This window comes from Schistocerca piceifrons, chromosome 9 (assembly GCF_021461385.2).
Source record: "Schistocerca piceifrons isolate TAMUIC-IGC-003096 chromosome 9, iqSchPice1.1, whole genome shotgun sequence".
Taxonomy (NCBI): Eukaryota; Metazoa; Arthropoda; class Insecta; order Orthoptera; family Acrididae; genus Schistocerca; species Schistocerca piceifrons.
Genome location: NC_060146.1, coordinates 62,825,770 through 62,852,737, shown reverse-complemented (window position 1 = coordinate 62,852,737; position 26,968 = coordinate 62,825,770). Strand labels below are relative to the sequence as shown.

Below are 26,968 nucleotides of genomic sequence, written 5' to 3'. Positions count from 1 at the left end.
GACCTCAGATGTTAAGTCCCATAGTGCTCAGAGCCATTTGAACCATCATCGGAGCCAAAACGCGAAGAAAGCATGTTTAACTTTGGAAGCCGTATTTCTGTCTGTACTGTTTTAGCTGTCCAAGAGGTATGTTTCGTTTTCTGATTTATTCACCAAATAATTGAAGTTTGTTGTAATTTTATGGACTGCCTGTATGGGTCCAAACAAAGCCCAATAAATTAAAAAATAAAAAACAGAGAGAGAGAGAGAGAGAGGAAAGAATACCGAAATGCTGCTCATGGGCTAAAGGGTGGTGGGTAGGTGACATTAGGGAAAGTTTAGGACTAACATGAATGTGTATAGTAGCAGAGCCGCGCAGAATGACCGCGTGGTTAGAGGCGCTATGTCACGGATTACGCGGCCCCTCTCGCCGGAGGTTCGAGTCCTCCCTCGGGCGTGTGTGTGTGTGTGTGTGTGTGTGTGTGTGTGTGTGTGTGTGTGTTGTTCTTAGCATAAGTTAGTTTAAGTAGTGATTAAGTCTAGGGACCAATGACCTCAGCAGTTTGGTCCCTTAGGAATTCACAGATATCAACATTTTTTTTTGTATAGTAGCAGAAATACAATGTGTACATAAAGTCCGGGGACATTACAATTATTTATTCCGCAAGAGCCAAACATATATAGATATCACACAAATGTAGTTTTGAAGAGAAACTCTGAAAGTTCCCCCCCCCCCCCCCCCCCTTGTGTACCGCCACAGCGTAGTTTGGTAATTTGCCGATAGTCAGCGCTAGTCGCAAACATGGCGAGTTCAGGTGCGGAGCGAGCTTTGTATGTGTTGCAGCTCGACAAAAACCCGTAGTAACGAATTTGTTGCGCCTGTGGTAAATGGCCTTCCTTGTTGGTGGCTTCTTACCGTACTTGGTCCTAAACATCCGTTGAACAGCTGTAGCACACTTGTTTTCGTCGAACTCCAACACACAGAAAACTCACTCCGCACCTGAATGTCGCCATGTTTGCGACTAGCGCAGGCTATCAAAATGGTTCAAATGGCTCTAAGCACGATGGGACTTAACCTCCGAGGTCATCAGTCCCCCAGACTTACAACTTCTTAAACCTAACTAACCTAAGGACATCACACACATACATGCGCGAGGCAGGATTCGAACCTGCGACAGTAGCAGTAATGCGGTTCCAGACTGAAGCGCCTAGAACAGCTCGGCTACAGCGGCCGGCGCGCAGACTATCGGCAGATTACCAAACTACGCTGTGCGGTATACATGGAAAAAAAGTTCAGGGTTTCTCTTCAAAATTACGTATGTGTTATATCTGTACAACGATTGGTTCTTGCGGAATAAATAATTGAAAGTATTCCCGGACTTTATGTACACCCTGTATAAAACTCAATTAATTTTAGTGTCTCGCTTCCTAATTTAATTCCCTTTCCCTACCCTAATTTAATTCCACTACCTTCCGTTACCCTTGTTTCCCTTTAGTTGATGTTCACCTTACGATTATTTTTTTAACATTGTGAACTCTCCGAAGTCCTTTGCCGGTTTTCAGTGTACTGCAACGCCGTCATCAAACATCAACGTTTATTTTTTTCCTCCCTAAATTTTAATTCCCGTTCCAAATTTTATCTTGCGTCCTTCCCACCTAGTTCAATGAACTGACTAAACAACATGGGGAGGCGGGGGTTAGGACCCCGTCTCACTACCTTCTGCTTTTTCTTTCATGTCCTTTGGCTCTCACAACTGGGAAATAAGGAGATGCTGAATGGAAAAGAGGGTAAAAGAAATCTGTGGCACAACTTGAATAAAAGACAGCATTGGCTGATAGAACACATACTGAAATATCAACGATTAGTTAAGGTGGTAATGAGAGCAAATGCGATAGACGAAGGTTGCAGTAGTTATGCAGACATTTGGATGGTTCAAATGGCTCTGAGCACTATGGGACTCAACTGCTGAGGTCATTAGTCCCCTAGAACTTAGAACTAGTTAAACCTAACTAACCTAAGGACATCACAAACATCCATGCCCGAGGCAGGATTCGAACCTGCGACCTTAGCGGTCTTGCGGTTCCAGACTGCAGCGCCTTTAACCGCACGGCCACTTCGGCCGGCTCAGACATTTGGAGACTTCCACAAGGTAGGCGAACATGGGGAGCTGCATCAGATGTCTTGTCAGTCAGAAGACACACTGGTGCTGCTGCAGCGACCGTACCGAAATTACATACGAGAAATCAAGACTTCACCCGCCTACAGGCACTGAAATAAATTAGTGGTGAATGTATAAAATAAGTGCCAGACCGGGACGCGAACCCAAATGCTCCGCTTCTCTAGAACGATTTCCATAATCGCATCGGCCATCCGAACACGCTTCCTGTCCAACTCAAATTCTCAACCTGTCACGCGAAAGTAGCTTCCCCAGTGCTCGCAGCATTCACCAAGTCCCGCAGCGTTTAGGAATATGTCCGACAGAATGGACACCACACATCTACACACACTGAGGCACCAAAGAAACTGTCATAAGCATGCATATTCAAATACAGAGATACAGGGTGTTTCAAAAATGACCGGTATATTTGAAACGGCAATAAAAACTAAACGAGCAGCGATAGAAATACACCGTTTGTTGCAATATGCTTGGGACAACAGTACATTTTCAAGCGGACAAACTTTCGAAATTACAGTAGTTACAATATTCAACAACAGATGGCGCTGCAAGTGATGTGAAAGATATAGAAGACAATGCAGTCTGTGGGTGCGCCATTCTGTACGTCGTCTTTCTGCTGTAAGCGTGTGCTGTTCACAACGTGCAAGTGTGCTGTAGACAACATGGTTTATTCCTTAGAACAGAGGATTTTTCTGGTGTTGGAATTCCACCGCCTAGAACACAGTGTTGTTGCAACAAGACGAAGTTTTCATCGGAGGTTTAATGTAACCAAAGGACCGAAAAGCGATACAATAAAGGATCTGTTTGAAAAATTTCAACGGACTGGGAACGTGACGGATGAACGTGCTGGAAAGGTAGGGCGACCGCGTACGGCAACCACAGAGGGCAACGCGCAGCTAGTGCAGCAGGTGATCCAACAGCGGCCTCGGGTTTCCATTCGCCGTGTTGCAGCTGCGGTCCAAATGACGCCAACGTCCACGTATCGTCTCATGCGCCAGAGTTTACACCTCTACCCATACAAAATTCAAACGCGGCAACCCCTCAGTGCCGCTACCATTGCTGCACGAGACATTCGCTAACGATATAGTGCACAGGATTGATGACGGCGATATGCATGTGGGCAGCATTTGGTTTACTGACGAAGCTTATTTTTACCTGGACGGCTTCGTCAATAAACAGAACTGGCGCATATGGGGAACCGAAAAGCCCCATGCTGCAGTCCCATCGTCCCTGCATCCTCAAAAAGTACTGGTCTGGGCCGCCATTTCTTCCAAAGGAATCATTGGCCCATTTTTCAGATCCGAAACGATTACTGCATCACGCTATCTGGACATTCTTCGTGAATTTGTGGCGGTACAAACTGCCTTAGACAACACTGCGAACACCTCGTGGTTTATGCAAGATGGTGCCCGGCCACATCGCACGGCCGACGTCTTTAATTTCCTGAATGAATATTTCGATGATCGTGTGATTGCTTTGGGCTATCCGAAACATACAGGAGGCGGCGTGGATTGGCCTCCCTATACGCCAGACATGAACCCCTGTGACTTCTTTCTGTGGGGACACTTGAAAGACCAGGTGTACCGCCAGAATCCAGAAACAATTGAACAGTTGAAGCAGTACATCTCATCTGCATGTGAAGCCATTCCGCCAGACACGTTGTCAAAGGTTTCGGGTAATTTCATTTAGAGACTACGCCATATTATTGCTACGCATGGTGACTATGTGGAAAACATCATACTATAGAGTTTCCCAGACCGCAGCGCCATCTGTTGTTGAAAATTGTAACTACTGTAATTTCGAAAATTTGTCTGCCTGAAAATGTACTGTTGTCCCAAGCATATTGCAACAAACGGTGTATTTCTATCGCTGCTCGTTTAGTTTTTATTGCCGTTTCAAATATACCGGTCATTTTTGAAACACCCTGTATGTAAACAGGCAGAATATGGCGCTGTGGTCAGCAACATCTATATAAGACGTCAACTGTCTGGCGTAGTTGTTAGATCGGTTACTGCTGCTGCAGTGGCTAACTGTCAAGATTTAAGTGAGTTTCAATGTGGTATCATAGTCAGCGCATGAGCGATGCGACACAGAACCTACGACGTAGCGATTAAGTGGGGACTTTCGCGTACTACCATTTCACGAGTGTACTGTTAATATCAGGAATGCGGTAAAACATCAAATCTCCAACATCGCTGCCGCCGGAAAAAAGATCCTGGAAGAACGGGACGAACGACGACTGAACAGATTCGTTCAACGTTACGGAAGTGCAACCGTTCCGCAAATTGCTGCTGGTTTGAACGCTGGACCATTAACAAGTGTAAACGTGCGAACCATTCAACGAAACATCATCAATATGGGCTTTGGGAGCCGAAGGCCCACTCGTGTAATCTTGATGACTGCACGACAGAAAGCTTTACACCTAGCCTGGGTCCGTAAACAGCGACATTGGACTGTTGAAGACTGGAAACATGTTGCCTGGTGGGACGAGTCTCGTTTCAAATTGTATCGAGCAGATGGGCGTGTCGGGTATGGAGATAACCTCATGAATCCATGGTCCCTGCATGTCAACAAGCGACTGGTCAAGCTGATTGAGGCTCGGTGATGGTGAGGGGGTGTGTGCATTTGCAGTGCTGTGGGACCCCTGATTCGTCTAGATACGACTCTGACGGGTGACACGTGCGTAAGTATCCTGTCTGACCATCTGCATCCATTCACGTCCATTGTGCATTCAGACAGACTTGTGCAATTCCAGCAGGCCAATGCGACACCTCGCACGTCCAGAATTGCTACAAAGTGACTCCAGCAACACTCTTCTGAGTTTGAACACTTCCGCTGGCCACCGAACTCACCATCCATGACCGTTATTGAGCATTTCTGGGATGCCTTGCAACGTGCTGTTCAGAAGAGATCTCCGCCCCTTCATACTCTTACGGATTTATGGACAGCCCTGCAGGATTCATGGTGTCGGCACTACTTCAGACATTGATTAGTCGAAGCCGGCCGGGGTGGCCGAGCGGTTCTAGGCGCTACAGTCTGGAATCGCGCGACCGCTATGGTCGCAGGTTCGAATCCTACCTCGGGCATGGATGTGTGTGACGTCCTTAGATTAGTTACGTTCAAGTAGTTCTAAGTTCTAGGGGACTGATGACCACAGATGTTAAGTCCCATAGTGCTCGGAGCCATTTGAGCCATTTGAACACTAGTCGAGTCAATGCCAAGTCATGATGCGGCACTTCAGCGTCCTCGCAGATATTAGGCACGTGTACCAGTTTCTTTAGCTCATCAGAGTATATGATCGAGGACCGCTCTACGTAAAGTAAGTACTTTCAGTGCGGACGTACCGTATTTCCGCACCCCTGCGGGACTTAGTGAATGCTACGATCAGGTGGACTAATGGATGGGGAAGCTACGTTGTCGTGCCAGATTGAGAATTAGAGTTGGGTGGGAAGCGTGTCCGGATGGCAGGGGCAGTTAAGCCAACCATTCCAGAGAAGCAGAGCAGCCGCGTTCGAGCCCCGGTCAGGTAGCTATTTTCAACCCTCGACACTGTTTCATTTCCGTGCCTGTAGACGGCTGCCGTCCTAATTCGTCGTAATATGATCTCGTGACTGTAGACCTTAACAGCACCTCCGCCTAGCACTACACCCGGCTGGCCAGTGCGGTGGCACGAGGCAACGGAAGTGCCCACTTGACGGGCGCTCAGTGCGGCAGTGCTGGAGGCTACGCGGTCGGCTTTCCCTCTAATGCCTCTCCAGGAAGACACAGCGGCCAGAATAACTTCCGCTCTCGGCGAAACAAAAGACCACCTCACGACCGCGGCTGCAGCTTCAAGCGGCTTTTTCCTCGCCGGAATCAGCCGATGCCGGAAACCGTAATGGCTGTCCACAATTTGGGGAAAAGTAATCGAGTGTCTTCGGACATTTCTCGAGCATAACGAGTACTGGTTTCTCCTCTCTTCCACCTTGGCGGAAAGCTCAAGGAAATGAACTGCGCTATTCAGACGCAACGCGCTAGCTGACACCAAGACGTAGTAATCCAACACCGCGCAACACAATTACTGCGGTATATTTAGCACCATTATAACTAAATACAAGGAAGTGATTATTAATGCGCAAGAATATGTATGGTATAAAGAGTGATCAGAAACAGCCCGAAAACCTTCTAAGCTGCGAAAGTTATGCTCAGAAATAACTGATAAGAAAAAAATCTATATGTTGCGCCGTTTCCGAGCTAAATAGTATTGAAGTTAGCCGATCAGTTCACGCGTGCACGAATTCAAGCAGCCTGCCTGAGACGGTGTCGGCAAACGTGTTCCTCGTTTGGTTTCCTCATACCGAACTAATGTGCACTACTGGCCATTAAAATTGCTACACCAAGAAGAAATGCAGATGATAAACCGGTATTCATTGGACAAATATATTATGTTAGAACTGACATGTGATTACATTTTCACCCAATTTGGGTGCATAGATCCTGAGAAATCAGTACCCAGAACAACCAACTCTAGCCGTAATAACGGCCTTGATACACCTGGGCATCGAGTCAAACAGAGCTTGGATGGCGTGTACAGGTACAGCTGCCCATGCAGCTTCAACACGATAGCACAGTTCATCAAAAGTAGTGACTGGCGTATTGTGACGAGCCAGTTGCTCGGCCACCATTGACCAGACGTTTTCAATTTGTGAGAGATCTGGAGAATGTGCTGGCCAGGGCAGCAGTCGAACATTTTCTGTATCCAGAAAGGCCCGTACAGGACTTGCAACATGCGGTCGTGCATTATCCTGCTGAAATGTAGGGGTTGGGTTGGGTTGGGCTGTTTGGGGAAGGAGACCAGACAGCGAGGTCATCGGTCTCATCGCATTAGGGAAGGACGGGGAAGGAAGTCGGCCGTGACCTTTGAAAGGAACCATCCCGGCATTTGCCTGGAGCGATTTAGGGAAATCACGGAAAACCTAAATCAGGATGGCCGGACGCGGGATTGACCGTCGTCCTCCCGAAATATAGGGTTTCGCAGGGATCGAATGAAGTGTACAGCCACGGGTCGTAACACATCTGAAATGTAACGTCCACTGTTCAAAGTGCCGTCAATGCGTACAAGAGGTGACCGAGACGTGTAACCAATGGCACCTCACACCATCACGCCGGGTGGTACGCCAATATAGCGCTGACGAATACACGCTTCCAATGTGAGTTCACCGCGATGTCGCCAAACACGGATGTGACCATCATGATGCTGTAAACAGAACCTGGATTCATCAAAAAAAAAATGACGTTTTACCGTTCGTGCACACAGGTTCGTCGTTGAGTACACCATTGCAGGCGCTCCTGTGTGTGATGCAGCGTCAAGGGTAACGGCAGCCGTGGTCTCCCGAGCTGATAGTCCATGTTGCTGTAAACGTCGTCGAACTGTTCGTGCAGATGGTTGTTGTCTTGCAAACGTCCCCATCTGTTGACTCAGGAATCGAGACGTGGCTGCACGATTCGTCACAGCCATGCGGATAAAATGCCTGTCATCTCGACTGCTAGTGATGCGAGGCCGTTGGGATCTATCACGACGTTCCGTATTACCCTCCTGAACCCACCGATTCCATATTCTGCTAACAGTCATTGGATCTCGACCAACGTGAGCAGCAATGTCGCGATACGATAAACCGCAATCGCGATAGGCTACAATCCGACCTTTATCAAAGACGGAAACGTGATGGTACGCATTTCTCCTCCTTACACGAGGCATCACAACAACGTTTCATCAGGCAACGCCGGTCAACTGCTGTTTGTGTATGAGAAGAGTTGGAAACTTTCCTCATGTCAGCACGTTGTAGGTGTCGCCACCGGCGCCAACCTTGTGTGAATGCTCTGAAAAGCTTATCATTTGCATATCACAGCATCTTCTTCCAGGAGGTTAAATTTCGTGTCTGTAGCTCGTCTCGTCATCTTCGTGATGTAGCAATTTTAAATGGCCAGTAGTGTAGATTGAAATGGATGTATGCTGCATTAGTTATTCCGACAAGAGGAGGTGGAGAGCTGCATCAAACCAGTCTTCGGACTAGAGACAACAACGACAGCATTACATGCGTTTAGCGGTAGGGTTTTCTGTCTTTTTTTTTTTAATAGCTGAAAATGATAGTTTGACACTCAAACCAGAGCATCAGAGCAGTTTCTCGATGGTCCGTTGAAGATGGACGTGGTCAGTAACCTCGCCCGCATCGTCTTGCATCTTCGTCTACATGACTCCTCAGCAGTTCAAAAATGGTTCAATCGGCTCTGAGCACAATGGGACTTAACATCTGAGGTCATCAGTCCCCTAGAACTTAGAACTACTTAAACCTAACTAATCTAAGGACATCACACACATCCATGCCCGAGGCAGGATTCGAACGTGTACCGTAGCGGGCACACAATTCCAGATTGTAGCGCCTAGAACCGCTCGGGCACTCTGGCCGGCTCAGCAGTTCACACTTAACTGACTGACAGAGGATTAAAGGAACTACTTACTCTACTGCTCGAGCTCCTGCTACGTCTGAAACGACCTAGTCGTCGCCAGACCATTAAACCCCAATCTTCCTTCCTGCAGAACGTCGTTTGTAACTAATGCGGTCGTGCTTCAAAGCCAGGGGGAAGCGGAAGGCGGCGTCCACTGTGCAGATCTGGGCGCCACTTTGCAGTAAAGTCTCCCGCAGCGGAATGAGCCTGTGAGCTGAGTCCCGCGGGAGAAAGTGAGGGACGACTAATCTGCCGGCACTGTTTCCCAGCGGCTTTCTCCGGCCAAAAGCTCGCAGCCGGGCCCGCACGATTTAATCTGCCTAAAGTGTCGGAAGCGATAGTCGATGAGCAGATCTCCTCTAACCGTTAGTGGCTTCCAGAGCTGGATGAAGCGAGCACTGATTAGGGGAGACTTCGTTTACGAGAGAGAGAAAAGCCGAACTATTCTGCTGTTGTAATCACTCCGTCTATCTACGCACTTGACGTTTTCACTTGAGAGAGATTTCGAAAGAAGTCTGCCTTGTTACGACTGTTTAAAGCTGATCGTTTCTGTGGCTGTGGATTGCCTTTCCCAATGATTTAGTGCCCAACCTCGTTATAAATCTATCTTCCTTGATGTAAAAATGCTTCGTCGCATTACATCCTCTAGGCTGCTGTTATCATCAGTCCTGAGACTGGTTTCATGGAACTCTTAGTTTATCCTAAGCAAATACAATTATAGCAGTCTACATCCATTTAACGTGCCTACTGTATTCAAGCCTTGTTCACCGTCTGTAATTTTTACATCCTTCCCGTACCCCCTCTTCCTGTCCCACCCCACTCAGTCGTACACACCGAACTGAAATTTCCTTGACGCCCCGGATGTCTCTATCAACGTATTTCTCATTTTAGACCGGGAAAGCTCATCGAGTGATATTCACGACATGTAGGCTCCTAATAACTAAACCGATATTGAGAACAGAATAAAGAAAGTTCAGAGGCATTAGTTTTTCAGTATCGGCTGGAAGAGAAAGATGCTAAGATACTAGTAAGCAATTTACGCATCCCACAAAGAGTTAAGAATACACGATAAGCCGACAGAACTAATTAAAAATGGGAGAACGAGTTTCAAGGGTGTGATCTTCCATCTACTCTGTTTAATATCCATTACATGTTTGAGTTAGAAAATTTTTCCGTCGAAAGTGTGATGTGACAGTAGGAGGAAGGATACAATAAATGTATAAGATTTGGTGATGACATGGTACTGCTGGGCGATAATGAATAGGCAACTAACAATATGTCGAAAGAAGTTAACACAAACTGTGATCAATTTTATTTAAAGATAAACGTGAAGAAGACTAGGACAATGATTCTTACAAGGCATTTAGAAAAACAAAAGTGAAAATTTGTGATGAGTTAGTGGAACAAGTTGACAACCTTCGATACCTAGGATGTAAATTTGGAGTAACACAAAATGTAATCCAGAACTAAAATCAAGAATAGTTACGGAAAAAAAATATTTTACAGAAAGTATTTTCTGTGGTGCATGAAGTGAACAATTAAGGAAAAGATTAGTGAAGTCCTTTGTATGGAGCGTCATACGACTGAACGAAGGATTAATGATGTTATGAAGTGCAGACCAGAACGTAAGCATTAAAATATAGAAAAGTATGTCAGCGACACTGACATTGAGTTGCAACCACTCGACGTTATATTATTACTGTTTGTCTCCTGTCGATAACAGCGTGTTTTCCAATACAACGAAACTAGCCTAGACGGAGAAACTGATGCCTGAAACGCGGGCAAACACATGTGGAAAGTATATAGGCGGATGAGGGTAATATATAATGAAACAGGCGGGAAATTCGGTGCCGCGGCTGTCATCGTTTCACTTTTATGGGAGACCGGGTTTTGTATCCCTTGCCCGACCTGTTTCGCATCGGAAACAGGAATATCCTAAAGTTAAGCGCTTCCATTAAGGGATCTAACACGGCACGCTCCGATATGTAGAACGCCAGTTTTGTTTTTCGTAACGACAACGTCGTCTAGGGTAGTCTCCGATGTTTTCAGATGATAATGGAATTCTGTTACACTGGGACAATCAGTTGAATGAAATGAGCAGTGTCTTGGAAAGAGGTTTTAAGATGAATGTCAACAAAACTAAAATAGATTTAAGGGAATGTTGTTGTTGTCTTCAGTCCTGAGACTGGTTTGATGCAGCTTTCCATGCTACTCTATCCTGTGCAAGCTGCTTCATCTCCCAGTAACTACTGCAACCTACATCCTTCTGAATCTGCTTAGTGTATTCATCTCTTGGTCTCCCTCTACGATTTTTACCCTCCACGCTGCCCTCCAATACTAAATTGGTGATCCCTTGATGCCTCAGAACATTTCCTACCAACCGACCCCTTCTTCTGGTCAAGATGTGCCACAAGCTCCTCTTCTCCCCTATTCTATTCAATACCTCCTCATTAGTTACGTGATCTACCCATCTAATCTTCAGCATTCTTCTGTAGCACCACATTTCGAAAGCTTCTATTCTCTTCTTGTCCATTTCGAAAGCTTCTATGCTCTTCTTGTCCAAACTATTTATCGTCCATGTTTCACTTCCATACATGGCTACACTCCATACAAATACTTTCAGAAACGACTTCCTGACACTTAAATCTACACTCGATGTTAACAAATTACTCTTCCTCAGAACGCTTTCCTTGCTGTTGCCAGTCTACATTTTATATCCTCTCTACTTCGACCATCATCAGTTATTTTGCTCCCCAAACAGCAAAACTCCTTTACTACTTTAAGTGTCTCATTTCCTAATCTAATTCCCTCAGCATCACCCGACTTAATTGGACTACATTCCATAATCCTCGTTTTGCTTTTGTTGATGTTCATCTTATACTCTCCTTTCAAGACACTGTCCATTCTGTTCAACTGCTCTTCCAAGTCCTTTGCTGTCTCTGACAGAATTACAATGTCATCGGCGAACCTCAAAGTTTTTATTTCATCTCCATGGATTTTCATACCTACTCCGAATTTTTCTTTTGTTTCCTTCACTGCTTGCTCAATATACAGATTGAATAACATCGGGGAGAGGCTACGATCCTGTCTCACTCCCTTCCCAACCACTGCGTCCCTTTCTTGTACCCCGACTCTTATAACTGTCATCTGGTTTCTGTACAAATTGTAAATAGCTTTTCGCTCTCTGTATTTTACCCCTGCCACCTTCAGAATTTGAAAGAGAGTATTCCAGTAAAAATTGTCAAAAGCTTTCTCTAAGTCTACAAATGCTAGAAACGTAGGTTTGCCCTTCCTTAATCTAGCTTCTAAGTAATGTAGTCGAATTAAATCAGTCCACAATGATGGTATTACATTAGGAAAAGGCACACTAAAAGTAGGTGATTAGTTTTGCTAGTTGGGCGTGAAAAGAAATGATGATGGCCGATGCAGAGAGGATATAAATTGAAGACTGGCAACAACAGGAAAAGCAGTTAACAAAACGATTACTGTGTTAACATTACTGTACATATAATTTAAAGTTCTATGCTGCGTTTTTTTCTGATTTTCAGGCTGAAATGATTAACTATTGCAGTGATTTCGATACGGTTTTCAGTAATAGACAGAATCATAGAAAGGTTTGTGTATATGATTTTTAAATATTTCGACAAATTTTCTGAACTATTATGATGTAGGTGGATTAAGTTGTGCTCCCTGAGGACATTCATCGCGTGCACTGTTTTCGTCCTTTACGTTGTACTACAGTTTGGAGTTAATATTCCGATACCTAGTGTTGTTCTTCAGTTTTAGTCGTAACTACCACTATTCTAGACGAGGGCTCGGGCGGTACACAATCGGTGCTACCCGTGCAAAGCCGGGACAAGTCGTTAAACGAATATGAATTTAAGCGCTACGAAGTTTTTTTTTCCTGAACGCTTATAATGTACTCTCGTATGGAAATGAAGGAAATTGGGGGATAAATAGTTGACAGGAAACAGAATACTGTAGAAGCTTTTGAAATCTGGCGCTATCGAAAAAATGAAATGACTGTATGGCATTACTGGGTGGGAGCTGTTCGTCGTCCTTGTGGAAGTAATTCTATTCGACGCCAATACGGCGACTTGCGCGTTTTCGTGATGATGATGAGACAAAATGAAACGCTTAGTACAACAGGAACACCAGCCACCAGAGCGAAGAAAAGCTTTGGCCCGGCTGGGAATCACGCCTGGGGCCCGCGAGCTAGAGGCAGTGATGCTAAACGTGAGACCCGAATTCCAGAAGATGCTATCAAAGAATGTCGATGATTAGGTGGTTAGATCGGACAATGTATGAGCAAGCACTGAAAGTAGCTCCGGAGCAAAAAACTTTTGGTAAAATGTGACAAAGATAAGGGATCAGTTGATACGACACATCGTAAGGCATGAAGGAATCACCAATTAGGCAATGGAGAGAAGTTGGGAGGTGAAAGGGGGAGGTAACAATCGTAGAGGGAGAACAAGAGATGCAGATTCAGAAGGATGTAGGTTGCGGCAGTTATTCGGAAATAAATGATTGCACAGGATACAGCAGCATGGAGAGCTGCATCAGAGCAGTGTTCGGAATGAAGAATGCAACAACAATAGTCCACTGATGAGCTATACTATCCTAGAATCTTCTCAATAAATCGAAGTCGACCATTCGTTTTCGTTACTAGCGTTCTTACGCAATAAAACTGACAGCTCATCGATCCTGCCAGTAGTCCGGTACGGTTGACACACCCGTACATTGAATCGTAGGTTAGCATAAAATTACAGGTCTGTGGAGATGGATATAGTTTAAATCAAAGTTAACGAAATAAACACCAAGAAATTAATGTAACTAAACGGCAGAGCGTTTACAGCATTCAAGACATGAGCAACTGCTCGATTTTTATATTCGTCTTCAACGAGGGAGAACTGTCTATAGCGGTTCTTCGCTACATGCAGTATTCATAGGAATCAACTAATTTCAGAGCTACATAATTCGTTTTAGGAAAAAACGAATAGCACAAAGATGGACAATTGATCACTTGTGATGTAATGATTTTAATAACTACCAACTATTGGAAATACTCTCATGTAATAAAAACAATGTAAATTGTTTTTGAGACGGGCAGCTTTCTGTGCCCAGTTGCTGACTCTCCAACGACAGGACCACACCACTGTCTGGACCATCGACGGTGGCAGGTAGTACAACAAGAAGAAGACCGACTATTCTCAATATATCTATAATCCGTAGGTGCTCCTTCTGACGGTTTGGAAACGGCCTCGACTATTTCCAGCAGACAGGTGGTCCGCAAAAGTAAACTCTTCCTTTCTATAACCTCCACCTTCTGTGGTGTTACTTGAAGCCCATACAGAATTTGCCAAAATTTATAGGATTTTGTATATGCCGCTCTTTTCCGAAGCTGACGTGCAGTTTTCGCCAATTGGAATAAATGTCTAACAATGTTGTGCACATATAATATTTTGGAGTTTTTGAATTTAAGCTTTCTGGCCACATTCAGAGAGGCTAAGCCTAAAATATTTTTTCTTAAAGAAATTCGTAGTTTTAAAATGCATCGTGAAGTTTTACATAACATGCACAATAGGAGGAATATGAGCTACTTTGAAATAATGAAAATTAATGAACATAATGATGTACACTTTCTTACGATTAATACTGGATGGTCAGAGATAGCTCACTTACTCGCCAGTTTTAACTGCACATACTGTTAATACACTCATACAGACCACTGTGTGAATTACCCCTCCTTTCTACTTACCGTAGTTACAATCGCACGGTTAAAAAATTTTGCTTCGTTTAATTACTGTTGTTGCACTTAGCTGTTTTGAGTCAACTGTACTATTTTCCCATCTTGTTGAGTCAACCCACTGGAACATGTCACCAAACACATTACTGTAGCAGTTCAACTTATTTTTTGTTCTCAGAACAAATGTTTTAATCTGTGATGCAGCTCACTGTTAGACTATCATATATATTAATGTTGGCTAGATAGTTTTAAACCTCATTTTTAATGGAATAATCTCTGTCGTTTTTGTCCTAAACCAAACAATAAAAACTGAAATTTTTGGGAACCAACTGAGATGCTCCGTGATTGCACTCTTTACGCCTGAAAATGACGTAACAGCCGAAGAAACCAGTTTTTAAGATAAATAGTGTAGAATAATACACAAGCAACGTTTGTTTTTCTATTCGTAACAAATAAATACCATTTGCGTAGATGGAAATTTCAACGTTTGTCTTTGCTTGTCGTCTGTACTATATTCTTGTTACTTTGTTGTGGTGATTATCGCCAGAGGTTACTAGGAGCCACGTTCCAATCGACTGGCCCAATGTCGGAATCTGCCTGAGAGTACTTACTGACTTGCTGGTAGTGAGAAGTTTAACCCTGTTTCGCGACCCTTGTTCAGACTGATTAGATAGTGTAGCGCAGCAGAGAACTAATCCGGGGCCACCGACAAACAATCCCGCCTAAATGGACGGAGCAGTGCATCGCCTAAATTGTCTCGCGTACAGCACACCATCGAGAGTGCACGGATTCTGGAGCTCCGACAACGAACTGACTTCGCGCCACGCCGCGAAAGCTACCAACAACGGATAACACGAACGTTGCATCTTTTTTTAAATTAACCTTGTTATGTGTTTTTTTGCCCTTACTGGTACACGTTAATTTCTTTCCCATCGGAGTCATTTCAGATTTTCATCTACTTCGCTGCGACCTTGTATATGTATGAAGTGGTTCGTTTCAACCTTTTGTACTTGCATAATAAGGTTTTTATCTTTCGCATGTAACCACTGTGACGCAAGCAATATCACAGGATATCCATACACCTTTTAAAATTTTATTTAACTTTCTTTTTATGAAGAACCAGTAAAGCTCCCGCCTCTGATTCTTTAAAAACGTAATTCTCATATATAAAAGATCGGTAAACGTCTGAATACTTCACAAATGTGGGAAGTATTTGACATTAAGCATGTAAGCTGGAAGTACTCTAGAAGAGGTTTGAAATTATGTGTAAGGTTTGTTGGAAGTCGCCAGGACCTCTCATTACGAAAGACTGGACGAATATAGCTTGGGTAATTTGCGCGCCTTGACTTACACAGCCGCAGGATATGTACACAGTTTCTATCTGTAATACTTACTGTGTAAAACCTTTAGCAAAATATAATACCTTCCTTCATGAATAGATGATCAGACTCATCTCCTGACGTAACCAAAAACTTTAGATAAAACCTCAGTCCGCTTGTACGTAAGTTCTCCGATCATACTGTAGTCATCGGTGGGGATTTAATCGTCCAACAATTAATTGGGAAAATTATAGTTTTGTTAATGGTGGGCATGATGAGACATCCTCCGAAACATTACTAGACGCCTTCTCTGAAAACGACGTAGAACAGACAGTTCGGAATCCCACTCATTATGGAAATATGTAGGCTATAATGGCAGCAAATAGACCCGACCCGTTTGACGATGTCCACATCGAATTGGTATCAGTAATCATGACGCGGTTGTAGCACCAATGATTACCACAGTACAAAAGGCAACTAAAACAAGCAAAACGATATATATGCTCAGTAAACGAGGTAAAAAATCAGTAGTATCACATTTAAATGAAGAACTTTGAACTTTCAGCACAGGGCAGGAGCATGTAGAGCAACTCTGGCTAAAGTTTAATAAGAATAGTTGACCAAGTACTGAACAGATATGTACGCAGCAAAACAATTCACAATGGGAGGGAACCTCCACGGCATACAGCCACTGTGAAGAAATCCCTGTGAGATTCTATACTGACTTTGCGGCTGAGTTACCCCTCACCTAACTATAATCTATTGTACATCACTCGAAAAAAAAAAAAAAACGTGCCCTGTAGTTGGAAGAAATAGAAGTAACATATACAGATGTAACATCTTCTGCAAGAAGGGTAGTAGAAGCTATCCACAAATCTACGCTCCAATATCCTTGACATCCATTTGTTGTAGAATCTTAGAACATCTTCTGAGCTCAAACATAATGAGGTGTTTTGAACAGAATGACCTCCTCAATGCCAACGAGCAAAGATTCCGTAAACATCGATAATTTGAAAACCAACTTGCACTCCTCTCACGTGACAAACTGAAAGTTTTGGATCAAGACAACCAGGCAGATGCAGTGTGTCTTGATTTCCGAAAAGCATCTGGCTCAGTACCGCGCCTACGCTTATTGTCAGAAGTACGATCATGTGGGGTTTCAAATGAAATCTGTGGCTGGATTGATGACTTTTTGATAGGAAGCACACAGCATGTTATCTTGAATGGAGAGTCATTGTCAGATGTAGAAGTAAGTTCGGGTGTGCTCTAGGAAAGTGTGTTGGAACCTTTCCTGTTCATGTTGTATATTAATGACCTAGCAGACAATATTAATAGTAACCACAGACTTTTTGTAGATGATGCAGTTATCTATAATGAAGTACTATCTCAAAGAAATATTCAGTCACATCTTCGATTTGGAAGTGGTCCAGAGATTGGTAAGTTGCTTTAAATGTTCAGAAATGTAAAATTGTGCACTTCACAAAACGAAAAAGCGTAGTAGGCCTAGCCTATGACTACAATGAGCCACTGCTGGAATCGCCCCATTCATACAAATGTCTGGGTGTAACATTTTGTAGGAATATGAAATGGAATCACCATGTAGGTTCTGTCGTGGGCAAAGCAAGTGGTAGACTTCGGTTTACTAGTAGAAGACAGTCTATAAAGTTTATTGCTTACAAACCACTCGTACCGGCCATTCTATAATACTGCTTAAGTGTGTGGGACCCGTATCAAATAGGGTTAACAGCGGATATTGAACGAATACAGAGCAGGTAGCACGATTGGCCATAGGTTTGTTCAATCCATGGGTGATACTGAAGGAACTGCACTAGCAGACTCTTGAAGACCGACGTAAGCTATCACGACTAAATCTGTTAACAAAATTTCAAGAACTGGCTTTAAACGATGGCTCTAGGAAGATACTGCAACCTGCTACGTATCGCTGACATACGGACCGTGAAGATAAGTTTAGAATAATTAATGCAAGCGAAGAGGCATTCAAACAATTGTTCTTCCCGCGCTCCTTACGTGAATGTAACGACATGAGCCGAAACGTTTTCATGGATTTTGGTGCAGTTCAATGTGGGCACCGTTCGTAGCTTGACAGATTTCGAAACGCTATTCAACTTCCTACCACACGTTCAAAAGTATGACAGGTGTTATGGCCTCTACTGCAGCGCAGATCGGTTGTGTCTCAATCTACCAGATCTGGAACCTTAGTTCTGTAAACAATGTCCTTGATAAACACACACGAACCGAAGTCCAGCAAAGTTATAACTGGGAGATCGAGGCGGCCAGGCAATCGGACCTCCCCTTTCGATCCAACCATTACGCTGGAAAACTACGTTGGGAGGCCCCTGTGAAACTGCATAGTTCGCCAAAGCGTCGGTATCGGTGTGCCCTGACGCTGGGGCCATGCGACTCAGACCTGTTCATTACGTGGCGAGAATGACATTTTGGGCAGTATCTCTATCGATTGTGTATTTACCCAACAACATAAACTGTCGATTTCTTTCGTTCTAAGGATTTGTTTGTGTATACCTCCATCCGAGACACCATGCAATGAAAATAAATTTTTTGTTGCTCCCAAAAGCCATTACATACGAAACTTGCAAATGAGACTGTGCACCGCGATCCGGGTTATCAGTTCATTAACATACATTATGTGTTCTAATCTATCTGGACACCGCCCCCCCCCCCCAAAAAAAACAAAATCAAATTAGATGCATTGTGCTGCCACCTACTGTCAGGTACTCCGTATCAGCGACCTCAGTAGTCATTAGACATCGTGAGAGAGCAGAATGGGGCGCTCCGCGGAACTCAAGGACTTCGAACGTGGTCAGGTGATTGAGTGTCACTTGTATCATACGTCTGTAGGGGAGATTTCCACACTCCTAAACATCCATAGGTCCGCTGTTTTCGACAGCAAAGTGGAAACGTGCAGGGACTCGTACGGCACAAAAGCGTTCAGGCCAACCTCGTCTGTTGACTGACAGACAGCCAACAGTTGAAGAGGGCCGTAATGTGTAACAGGCACATATCTATCCAGACCATCACACAGGAATTTTAAACTGCATTAGAATCCACTGCAAGTACTATGACATTTAGGCAAGAAGTGAGAAAACCTGAATTTCATGGTCAAGCGGCTGCTCATAAGCCACTTATCACGCCGGTAAATGCCCAACGACGCCTCGCTTGGTGTAAGGAGCGTAAAAGTTGGACGACTGAACAGTGGAAAAACGTTGTGTAGAGTGACGAATCATGGTACACAATGTGGCGATCCGAAGGCAGGGTATGGGTATGGCGAATGCCTGGTGAACATCATCTGCCAGCATGTGTAGTGCAAACAGTAAAATTCGTAGGCGATGGTGTTACGGTGTGGTCGTGTTTTTCACCGAGGGGACTTGCACCTGTTGTTGTTTTGCGTGGCACTATCACAGTACAAGCCTACAGTTATGTTTTAAGCACCTTCTTCCTTCCCACTGTTGTACCTTTGAACACGACCGAGCACCTGTTCATAATGCACGGCCTGTGGCGGAGTGGTTACACGACAGTTACATTCCTGTAATGGACTGCAGACAGTCCTGACCTAAGTCATACACAAGACCTTTGGGATGTTCTGGAATGCCAACTCCGTGCCAGGCCTCACCGGCGAACATCGATACCTCTCCTCAGTGCAGCTGTCCGTGAAGAATGTGCTGCAATTCCCCAAGAAACCTTCCAGCACCTGATTGAACGTATGCCTGCGAAGCAGAAGCTGTCATCCATGCTAAGGGTGGGCCAACACCATGCAGAATTCCAGCATTACCGATGGAGGCCGCCACGAACTTTAAGTCACTTTCAGTCAGGTGTCCGGATACTTTTGATCACATAGTATACAGGAACGTCATAAACAATCTGAGGATCTTGTAAAGGCGTGCTGCAGGGTAGGTTGTGCTAAGAAATAATTGTTAAGAATAAAGTTCGATACGCTGCGCCGTTCGCGACTTAATTAGGATTGAAGTTAGCAAGTCAGATCGTCCCGCACGTAAATTCAAGCACCCTGCCATGGAGGGTATCGCCAAACGCGTTCTTTCTTTGGTTCCCCCAAACAGAACGAATGTGGCTTTTGCTCATCTGCCTCAAATTTCTCAAGTCCAAAAGAGGCACACTAACTGGCAATTAGCACCCGAGGAAGTGGTACGCCATAGACATATACATATGTTTCACAAGCTGCGACATAGGCGCGAATAAAACAGTGATCCGAAAATAGAATAAATTTCCTTTACTTTAAGTCTGTAGTCAAAAATCTTTTTTTGTCACGAGAATACCGGTTTCGGTCTCTAATGACCGTCTTCAGATCTGCAACAAAATATGGGAAAACATAACTACACTCTAGCAGTTGTCTACCTCCTGAAACAATTTCCTGCCCAATGCCTACTTGTTTGACAATGTTTTACTTTAACCACTGAACGCCTCCGTTATATAGTTTGTTGATACTTTCATCTAGCATAGAGCGCCTTACAATTTACTTCGATTTCTTATGTTGCGTGCCTAACTCTATTGTTTTCCTGTTTCTTCTCTGTATACCGGGTGATCAAAAAGTCAGTATAAATTTGAAAACTTAATAAACCACGGAATAATGTAAATAGAGAGGTAAAAATTGACACACATGCTTGGAATGACATGGGGCTTTACTAGGACAAAAAAAAGTATTGCTAGACGCGTGAAAGATCTCTTACGCGCGTCGTTTGGTGATGATCGTGTGCTCAGTCGTCACTTTCGTCATGCTTGGCCTCCCAGGTCCTATGACCTCAATCCGTGCGATTATTGGCTTTGGGGTTACCTGAAGTCGCAAGTGTATCGTGATCGACCGACATCTCTAGGGCTGCTGAGAGACAACAGTGTCTAACCACTGCGCCACCTCGCTCGGTCCTTGAGTACCTCTATCGGTTCTCCCTTCTATTCCAGTCTCGTATTGTTCGTGGAAAGGAGGATTGTCGGTATGCCTGTGTGTGGGCTCTAATCTCTCTGATTTTATCCTCATGGTCTCTTCGCGAGATATACGTAGGAGGGAGCAATATACTGCTTGACTCTTCGGTGAACGTATGTTCTCGAAACTTCAACAAGAGCCCGTACCGAGCTACTGAGCGTCTCTCCTGGAGAGTCTTTCGCTGGAGTTTATCTATCATCTCCGTAACGCTTTCGCGATTACTAAATGATCCTGTAACGAAGCGCGCTGCTCTCCGTTGGATCTTCTCTCTCTCTTCTATCAATCCTATCTGGTAGGATCCCACACTGCTGAGCACTATTCAAGCAGTGGGCGAACAAGCGTACTGTAACCTACTTCCTTTGTTTTCGGATTGCATTTCCTTAGGATTCTTCCAATGCATCTCAGTCTGGCATCTGCTTCACCGACGATCAACTTTATATGCTCATTCCATTTTAAATCACTCCTAATGCGTACTCCCAGATAATTTATGGAATTAACTGCTTCCAGTTGCTGACCTGCTATATTGTAGCTAAATGATAAGGGATCTTTCTTTCTATGTATTCGCACCACATTACACTTGTCTACATTGAGATTCAATTGCCATTCCCTGCACCATGTGTCAATTCGCTGCAGATCCTCCTGCATTTCAGTACAATTTTCCATTGTTACAACCTCTCGATATGCCACAGCATCATCCGCAAAAAGCCTCAGTGAACTTCCGATGTGATCCACAAGGTCATTTATGTATAATGTGAATAGCAATCGTCCTACGACACTCCCCTGCGCCACACCTGAAATCACTCTTACTTCGGAAGACTTCTCACCATTAGGAATGACATGCTGCGTTCTGTTATCTAGGAACTCTTCAATCCAATCACACAATTGGTCTGATAGTCCACATGCTCTTACTTTGTTCATTAATCGACTGTGGGGAACTGTATCGAACGCCTTGCGGAAGTGAAGAAAAACGGCATCTACCTGGGAACCCGTGTCTATGGCCCTCTGAGTTTCGTGGACGAATAGCGCGAGCTGGGCTTCACACGATCGTCTTTTTCGAAACCCATGCTGATTCCTACAGAGTAGATTTCTAGTCTTGTCTGACGACAAAAAAAAAAAAAAAAAATCTGTGCCCACAACGTAAAGTAAAGGAAATTTATTACATACAAATGTCTCCGCATTTCAGCCCGTGGAAGTGCTTGAATTTGCGGCGCAGCGACTTGATTGGCTAACTTCAATGCTAATTAACACGGAAACGGCGCAACGTATCGAATTTCTTCCGCAACAGTTATTTCTCAGCCCACCTGTCCTGGAAAACCCTTACAAGCTTCTCAGACGGCTTCTGACCACCCTGCAGATACTTACGACAGTGCAGCAATATTTTTAATTAGGTCTTTGTCATACTCGTTCGTTATGTTACATGCAAGATGCTGGAAGGATGACATTTGCTCCAATACGTTCTCATATAGACATTTACTTTTAGACGGGGCATAAAATAAACAAATAACCAGAGAACAGATTGGTGTGGAAGACGCAACTACGGCTGCAATGAAAAAAGTCCAACTCTGCTCGATTCCAAGAGAACAAACTATGAGGTGAAGTGATGTGTCCCTTCATTTCACCCTCAAAATTTACGTGGCGGCACGGGAAGTCACACGCAACCACTGCCAGAACCCAGGATCTCTTGGCGGTGTGCGACGCGCGGGACTAATTAAGCGACGTGCCGCTGCAGAGACTGTATTGGATACGTTTATTGGCGGGCTTCGATTAATTCTCTGCACTGGTGGATTGGCAAATCTGTACAAATAGGGTCGCCAGCCTCAGAGTAGTCCGCAAGACAAGGTTAAACTTTACAACGCAAAAGTTAAACATGAAAACCTCTCTAGCTATGTACGAGAAACTATTTCCAGGAGAGATTCCTAGGTCCGACTACTGGACTGGAATATATTCGCCGCCAACAGTTCAATACACAACCTTCAACAGACTATTAGCAATTGCAGTTGATTATTACTACAACAACAACAAACATGAAACTTCCTGGCAGATTAAAACTATGTGCCGGACCGAGACTCGAACTCGGGACCTTTGCCTTTCGCGGGCAAGTGCTCTACCATCTGAGCTACCCAAGCACGACTCACGCCCCGTCCTCATAGCTTTACTTCTGCCAGTACCCGGTCTCCTACCTTCGCAGGAGAGCTTCTGTTACGTTTGGAAGGTAGGAGACGAGGTACTGGCAGAAGTAAAGCTATGAGGACGGGGCGTGAGTCGTGCTTGGGTAGCTCAGTTGGTAGAGCAGTTGCCCGCGAAAGGCAAAGGTCCCGAGTTCGAGTCTCGGTCCGGCACACAGTTTTAATCTGCCAGGAAGTTTCATGTCAGTGCACACTCCACTGCAGAGTGAAAATCTCATTCTGGACAACAAACATGATCACGGTTTAGTCATCAGGGAAGAAGTGATACCACAACATCACTCTCCAATCTCCATACCGTTAGAAATAAAATTTACTGCCAATTCAGTCACTTATATCCTACACCACCTCCAGCTAACCAATGTCTTCACGCTTTACTCTGATGTCTACCAAAAAAGTCCATCCTCACGCCCGGGAACGCAATTCGAATTTTCTCTGTCTTCTTTACTGCTCTAAGTAATTAAGTTGATCATGAGAGGTCGCGTACTCACGACTTCTGATATATACAATGAAAACACCATCTCCGACCGAATCCGATTTCGCAAGCGCCCAAGCACTCCACGAAATTATTAAATATGAACGCTCTTCAGCCGATCACAACCAGGAGCAGAATGCAGGCATTCTAACTGGCCACTTTTTGGTCGTGCTCAGGTAAGGTGCTGCCTCCTAGCAGGCCATTAACAACCTTTTCTGCAATGGACGCTGGAGACACGGGCCGTGCTGGGGAACACCCGCCCTTCAAATCCGCCTTGTCAGCTTCGACGACCATCCATTTAGAAGGATTAGGGAAAAACCCCTTCACCCTGCAGCCGGAAGCTGGCTGAGGGGACTACCAAACAGGGCTAACATACATCGGCGGCAACGAAATGCTGTGTTAAGAAAGTACTACTGGCAGAAAGGTAGGTAGGATTAGAAAATCTGCAGGAGCAAAATGGATGGGTGACGCTGAAATCCATAATGCAACGAGACGTCTGTACTGGGCCTTCATGCGTGAGTGGATCTAAATGGATGCTGGTGGTTGTCGTCGAGTTTACGCTATATGTGTACACACTCTGGAAAATATTACCCCTCCTGACAAGACATCACTATAATACCGTGTGACACTGTCTGCATCTATACTGGCCTCGATTTGGTGAGAAAGGGTGTCCACAAATTTCTTCAGGCATGCCACATACAGCTGAAACCACTCATTGATCATGCGGCTCTGTAGAGTTACCAGACCAAGAGGATACTACATTGCTACGTTTCTTTCACAAAGTGTTCCACCTCGTCGCAGACATTTTCTGTGTATGAAGATCGGTTGATTAGCAGGTCCATCGAGGTGTGATAGGCTGTCTGACTGCTCCTCAAAGCAGGGACGTATGTGTGCATCTGCGAACACGGCTGTTTTTCGCCCCTCCCAAATGGAATTGTCCACCGCATTCTGAACAGATGAAGTAGAATGAAGGATAACACCTGTCGAACATCTATTTTACCGATAGATCACAGCTGTTACATCTTTATGTCGTATGGATGCCATCTCCAGCCGTATTTACACTTGAAGGTGTCATTTCTACTACATGAAAGGTGACACTTGGTCATCGAAGATGTTGAAGCAATAAATATCCTCGTTCATATAAGTAGTGTCTGTTCTTTTGAAGCCGGCCGCTGTAACCGAGCGGTTCTAGGCCCGTCAGTTCGGAACCGCGCTGCTGCAACGGTCGCAGGTTCGAATCCTGCCTCGGGAATGGATGTGTGTGTGATGTCCTTAGGTTAGTTAGGTTTAAACAGTTCTAAGTCTAGGGGAGTGATGCCTCAGATGTTAAGTCCCATACTGCTTTGAACCATTTGAATATGTTCTTTTGGACAGGTCCGAAAGAATAGGCTCCATTTTGATTCTCAAGCCACTATGAATCAAGACACAAAGGATTTTGAAAATTTAGCTGCCAGTGGGTATTGATTTATATCACTGGGGAAGGTAAAAGTCTGTTTATATAGTAAGATGGTATCTGTTCTTTCGGACATGTCCGAAATAACAGATACCATCGGTGACCATGCAGCTCGTTAGAATGAAATTACAACGAAATGATCACCCTTAGCTGCTTACAGGCGTTGACATACGTCAACGGGGACAGATGAAAATGTGTGCCCCGATTGGGACTCGAACCGGGATCTCCTGCTTACATGGAGACGCTCTATCCATCTGGGCCACCGAGGACACAGGATAGCGCGACTGCACGGATTTCTCTCTGGCACGCCTCCCGCGAAACCCATATTCTCAACGTATTGGCTCAAATGGCTATGAGCACTATGGGACTTAACTTCTGAGGTCATCAGTCCCCTAGAACTTAGAAGTACTTAAACCTAACTAACCTAAGGACATCACAAACATCCATGCCCGAGGCAGGATTCGAACATGCGACCGTAGTGGTAGCGCGGTTCCAGACTGTAGCGCCTAGAACCGCTCGGCCACTCCGGCCGGCTCAACGTATTGTCCCGCACTACATTAGTATATATATAGTTAAGGCTCACCGGACACTTGACCATCTTCTTCTTCCGTGCGAATGCACAAACAGTGGCCGAACTCTTACGGGAATCGGCAACGCGCCGCGAGTAATGAGTATAATGGGCGGGGGCACTACGAATGTAGTGCGGGAGAATACGTTGAGAATGTGGGTTTCGCGGTAGGCGTGCCAGAGATAAATCCCTGCAGTCGCGCTATCTTCTGTGTCCTCGGTGGCTCAGATGGATAGAGCATGTAAGCAGGAGATCGCGGGTTCGAGTCCTGGTCGGGGTACACATTTTCATCTGTCCCCGTTGACGTATGTCAACGCCTGTAAGCAGCTAAGGGTGTTAATTTCGTTGAAAGTTTGTTTCACACCGGGATTCGAAGCTCTTACTAGGCAGATGCGCAGATCACTACGCCAACCTGACACTACTGACACCGCAACCGCAAAGACTACCCTTGCACGCCTCCTGTCTGACACAAATTGCCAGCTCCTACCACACACTACTGATGTAGTGCCCCTTACCGATTAGCCTCATTGTTCGCGGCATTTCGCCGAGCTTGGTGTGCCATTGTCCGAGATTGCCTTCATTATATATGTGATGTCTGTTCTTTTGGACATGCAGCGAGTAATGAGGCTAATTAGCAGGCGTACTACGTCAGCAGTGTATATTATAAGCTGAGAATTTGGGTCTGAGGGGAGGCGGGCTATGTCAGTCCTCGCGGTTGTGGTGACCACCGTGTGGGGATGCCATAGTCGTCAGCACATATGGCTAGTAAACAGGAGACTCGAGTTTTAATTCCAGTCTGGCAAAAAGTTTCAAACTTGCCCGATTGATATAAATCGATGTCCACTGGCAGCTAATGTTTTTATTACTTTGTGTCTTGATCGTTGTCCATGTTCACGATAACATGAAACAGTGGGCCCAAGTCATGGAACGATAAACACTCTCAAAATATCACAGGAGCTCTTCTGGCCTGTACTACAGCCTCTAGACAATGCGGTTTAAACACCTCATCGTGACGTCTGTGGACTCAACGCCTTCCATCATTTGATATGGCGGAAAACTCGTGATTCGTCTGGCCACCCCAAACACGTTCAGTCCACCACCGTCCGATTTGTGTTGTTCGATCCACTGGAGACGTGCAGTTTTATGTGCCATTGTTACCAATGACCTTTAGCTACGTACCTGACTCCAAATGTCAATTGGACGCACTTTCGATCTTTATTTTCGTTGGCACAGTAGTAGACCTACACTCACTGGTAGTAGCAATATCTATCGAATTTGGAATCGACTGTCATTGTCAAGGGTTGACACTTGTCTCTGTTTCCTGTTGGTTATGATATTTTTGCGACCATTGTTGTTACGCAGTGCTACATGGTTGCGAAGGGCACACCATCTCTTGTACACGCTTTGGACAGTCCGTCTCGATCATCAAAACACTGGGAAACGTCAATCACAGAAGTGGTCATTGGCGCGTTCCAACATGACAGCTCATTTCGGCCTTTCTGTCACGTTTCCACGTCGTCTCATCTTACAGCGCTGCCTCCATACGTCCAATTGGAAGAGAGAAACCATTTCACTGGTTGGTTGGTTGGTTGGGGAAGGAGACCAGACAG

The 26,968-nt window shown here is 44.9% G+C and overlaps 1 protein-coding gene and 1 non-coding gene across 2 annotated transcripts in view; one reads left to right on the top strand and one right to left on the bottom strand.

The window, feature by feature from the left end:
- The window catches only part of LOC124716990 (actin-histidine N-methyltransferase), a 413,484-nt gene that overhangs the window by 130,802 nt on the left and 255,714 nt on the right, over window positions 1-26,968 (bottom strand). The window lies entirely within an intron of this gene.
- On the top strand, window positions 22,945-23,019 carry Trnas-cga. The gene has a single exon. It is a non-coding gene; the product is annotated as a tRNA-Ser (tRNA).